At 36.4% G+C, this 4,985-nt stretch overlaps 1 non-coding gene across 1 annotated transcript; it reads left to right on the forward strand.

Annotated features, from left to right (window-relative positions):
* Positions 1-4,249: 4,249 nt before the first annotated feature.
* LOC129403886 (U6 spliceosomal RNA) lies at positions 4,250-4,356 on the forward strand. The gene has a single exon (XR_008629538.1). It is a non-coding gene; the product is annotated as a U6 spliceosomal RNA (small nuclear RNA).
* Positions 4,357-4,985: the final 629 nt, after the last annotated feature.

Raw genomic sequence — 4,985 nt, forward strand, 5'->3', positions numbered from 1 at the left:
TCACACAAAACTATTTGACAGCAGGTTTATGATATAAATAGTAAAATGATTTTAAAATACAGTATAGAAATAATATTATTTTAATGGAACAATATCAATTGAAGTTTATTTTACTAAATATCGATTATATTACATAACAAATTGATTATGGATTATAATACATGATACATATTGATTATAATATAATATTGATTATAATACATAATTAGATCTTATTTGATTATAATACATAGATGTATTGATTGTAACACATAATATTATTGATTATAATGCATAATCATAATACATAAGCACTGTGTTTTCAATTATGAATGCATATAAATTAAATTCGAGAAAAAAGAAACTTGAGTACCATATTATCACAGTACAATTTCCATAATTTCAGCAGCAATATTTATTACTGTACTAAATATTACGGTGATTGTTTAAGCAAAATCAAATATGCATCACAGAAAGTTTTCAAAGTATATTTATTCTAACACTTTATCTTATTTTATTAAGAAACATCTCAGTTGTCAGAAATTTTCCTATAATTAGATAGATCACTGTCACTCTCACTGTCATCCTGTTGCTCATAGATTTGCTCTCATGGGCACCAGTAACATATCCATTGTGAGATTTGTTGTTGCTGTGTTTGGCATATCGAATACACCATGGGTAGCTTGCCAGGTTCTTCCATGTGGGCGAGATACTCTTGGTTACTTGCCAGGCTCTCTGAGAGGGGCGGAGGAATAGAACCCAGGTCGGCTGCATGAAGGCAAACACCTTACCGCTGTGATATCGCTCCAGCCCAATTATATAGATATCAACCAAAATTACAATAAAAAAGAAAATGATCTAAAATACCTAATAGTGTTTTATGGGTACATTGTATAATTTATGTATTTCCAATAAAGAATTAATATCACCATCTAGCTGCCACAAACCATCTAGAATATGCAGCTTTCTTCCTAATGAAGTTAGGTCTAAAGCAAGGAAATTAGTAATACTTTCGGGACTAATCCTTAGAATTTATAAAGTTATCAATTTTATTATTCTTTAGGAACACAGTGTAAGACATAATCATTATGCAAAGGATAAATCATATAGCTATGTAATTAACTCAAAATTACAATGACAATAAAGTTACAGTTAAATTTCTGTCAAAATATGAAACTCCAAAGGATGTTAATATACCTAATTGGCATTTAATAAGAAAGCTGCAGTAAGTTAATTGAATATCAATTTGCATAGTTCATAAATGTCATTTCTTTCAATAAGTTAGCATTCTCCAGATACTGTTCATGTCATTTATTACAGAATATTAACATATATGAAGTGTTGAGTTTTTCCAACCTATCTCTGATCAAACAAACATTACTTTTTTATTTACCTAAGGTTGTTACTTAAGGGGCAGAAATAAAATGCACATTTTTAGCTGATCATATGCATTTGAGTTTGTGGAGATTTGGGCTATAATTAGTAGGGTAAAAGCTTTTTCCTGACTCTATGTTTGAGATCAATTGTTGTGTTGCTCAGCAAACTATACGCAATGCATGCTGAGGATTGAACTGATGTCTGCAGATTGTGAGGAAAAGTGTGTTGGTCCTATACTAGCTTTCTTATCCATATTATTTTTTCAAGTCTGATAAACACATATGGATAAAATTCAAATCCTTTTCTTCAAATTTCTTTCAAAGGACTTTGCTTTATGCTTTTCTCTTAAACTTAACTAACTCAATTTGACACCTAAGATAATGTTTCTTACTGTCTTAGCTCTTGAGATTCTTATTTGGAAAATTTTATCTTTCCATGAACTGCCCCGGAATTCTATGGTCTTGGAGATGTTGTGGTTAGAAGACTAAAACACAACGCTAACAATCACACATAATTTCTTTTTCAACTCATAAATAATTGACTATTTCAAACACCAAGGCAGAAAGAGAGTAAAGCAGGTGTGGCATTTGCCTTGCATGCAGCTGAACTGTGTTGAAGCCTCAGCACCACATTTTGTCCTCTAAGACTCTCCAGCAGTGATGCATTGGCAAAGTAACAAGAGGAAACCCTTAAGGTCACTAGGATTAAAATTTAAATAGAATTTAAATATCTTTATCATCATCATCATCATCACATCATCATCTCGTTTATTGTCAAATTTCTCGAGTGGTTTCAGTAACATCTCCATTCGTCCTAGCCCTGAAATATTAGAAGACTCTCTTTACTCATCCTTCCCAGTGATGCTGCATTGGAGACTCTTTTAGGGTCAGGAGAATGAGACCCAGCTTATTACTGGTTTTGGCATATTAATACACCCTGAGGACCTTGCAAGTCTCTCCCATGTGGGCAGGAAACTCCCGGTAGTTTGCCAGAGGAGAAGTAAGCTATTAATAATTTAAATAGAATAAAATTAAGTATGAGGATTGGAGAAATAATATAGTGCCTAAGGCACTTGCCTTGCATGGGGTCAACCCTAGATTGATTCCTAAAATCCCATATGGTCCCGTGAGGACTACCAGGAGTTATTTCTGAGTGTGTTATCGGCTATAGGCTGAATTTTTGTGTTTACCCAAAGATCATACCTCCAACGTAATAGTCTTTGGAGATTGAATCTTATGGAGGAAATTAAATTTACATGAAATCTTAATGGTTGAGCCTTCACAATGAGTTGCGTACTCTTATAATGTGTGACAGGAAAGAACATTGGTGGCCCTCACTCAGTGTGAAGACACTATGAAAATACTGTCAGGAAGAAAGACCATAAAACAAATCAAACACTGTTGCTGCAGTGTTACATTTTGTGTTTATTCCACAACTTTATCCACTCATCTTTTGTTGGATATTGGGTTGTTTCCATATTTGGCTACACAACATGGCTCTACATGTGTTCTTGGAAGATGTCCTGAAGAGGGATTGCTGTGTTATATGGCAGTTCAGCTTTCAATTTTTTTTTCAGGATGTCTCCATACTTCTTTCCATCAAGACTGAAGAAGTTTACATTGCTATCAATAATGAAGCAAGATTTCTATTTCATGGCATCCCTGACCATATACGGGTATTGTTTCCAAGTCTTTTTGACATAGGCCATCCACCTATAAGTACAAGTAAAAAATTGCCTTTTGCTATAGCATGGAGAGATATGTTGCCATGAAAAATAAAATCAAGAGGAAGATTATAATATGACTGATATGTGACATAAAAAATCAAAAAGGAGCTCAGAAAATGAGTTTGATGAATCTATCGAAGAGTTTGCTTAAACACTTGGAATTTGAATACAGAACTGAAGTTATTAAATGGAGGTGAAACATATGTGTGTATTTGTGTGTGTGCATGTGTGTGTGTATGTAGGTAGAAGAAAAGCAATAATACTTAGCAATCAAGGCAGGAGGAAAAAAAGATGCATTTGAGAAAGACCATCTTATGTTCCATTGATATTCAGTTGATATGAAAATATCACCTTCAAATATATATAAATAAACACATATATTGAGCACACTTCTTATATATACATATATATTTGGATATAGTGGGAATATATTTATACAGATTAGTGAGAGAAAACTGGGTTATCGTTAATTAGACATAAAGTTCTTTTGGGGCCTGAGCAATAGCACAGCAGGTAGGGTACTTGGTGTGCATGTGGTAAACATAAATTCAATCCCAGCATCCCATAAGGTCCTCTGAGCCTGCCATTCCTATGATTTTTGAGTTTAGAGTCTGGAGTAAGCCATGGGTGTGGTCCAAAAAACCCAATCAATCAATCAATCAATCAATCAATCAGTCGGTGTAGCATTCATCAGAAGATGAAAGACATAGACATAAAATCGAACCCAGGTCGGCCATGTGCAAGGCAAACATTCTACCCACTGTGCTATCACTCCAGTCCATATAATAAAATAAGATTTACATTCAGAGTTGTGTGATCTTTGAGGAAAGGTCATCCAAAGAGGGTCCTGGAGAGATAGTTTAACATGGAGAGTGCTTGCTTTACACATGGCTGACCAGGTTTATTTTTTTTCCTAGCATTCTATATGGTACCCTGAGCACTGCCCGGAGTGATTCCTGAGTGCACAGCCAGGAGTAACCCCTAAGCATTGCTGATACATGAAAAATAATGAATGAATTGGAAAGTCATTTGAAGGGGAAATCATGGCAAATAAGGTATTACTTGGAATAAATAAGTAGGTCTTTGACAGATGACATATAGCTGATATAAACAGTTAATAGAAAAAAAACCTAAAATTAAACAGCCATGAAGATAAAGAGAAGCTGAGTGCTCACTCCAGCACCATATATACTAAACTTGGGAGGATATGGAGAAGATTGCCATGGCCTCTGGGCAAGGATGACAGACAAATTCTTGAAAGATTCTATTTTTGAAGAGAAAAGAAGCTGAATTGAGGTTGTGGTACACATCAATGTATTTAGAGATTCTATTTATTGCAAAATATGTCTCCTTAGTCTGCAGTAGAGCCATAGGTTGATGACCACAGCTCAGACAATGTTGAGTTCCTAGCCAGTGGACCCCGGCGCACTGGAGTATGAGCCCCTGAAGTCACCGGACTTACTCCCTATAGGAGAGGATGTGGGGAGGGGAGAAGCCTCTGCCCAGCCCCACTGCGCACCGTGGGTTTCTGCTGCCACCAAGAAAGAACGACGCAGAGAGGGGGAGGCTGGAGGTCAAGCAGCTTTCTGTTTATTGGCTCACATACAGGGGTTTTTATACAGACATTTGGGGGGGATTCCACACGTATAGCAAGTTCACCTCGATAGGCTCAGTACTGATGTCAGTTAATGATCTACATTTCATGCACATAGGACCGGTGTATCAGCACGGGCAGATGGTAACTGTCATGTCCTTCATCCACAACCAGAGTGTCTACGTGTGTGGAGTGCTGGAGCAAGCCCCTGGGCCCCTCTAAATAGGGCCGGCTCTTGCTTCCAGGGGCAGGGGATTTGGTCAAAGTCTCAAGCTGACTGCTGAGACCCAACAAGACAATTGTTACCGT

Source organism: Sorex araneus, chromosome 3 (assembly GCF_027595985.1).
Source record: "Sorex araneus isolate mSorAra2 chromosome 3, mSorAra2.pri, whole genome shotgun sequence".
Taxonomy (NCBI): domain Eukaryota; kingdom Metazoa; phylum Chordata; class Mammalia; order Eulipotyphla; family Soricidae; genus Sorex; species Sorex araneus.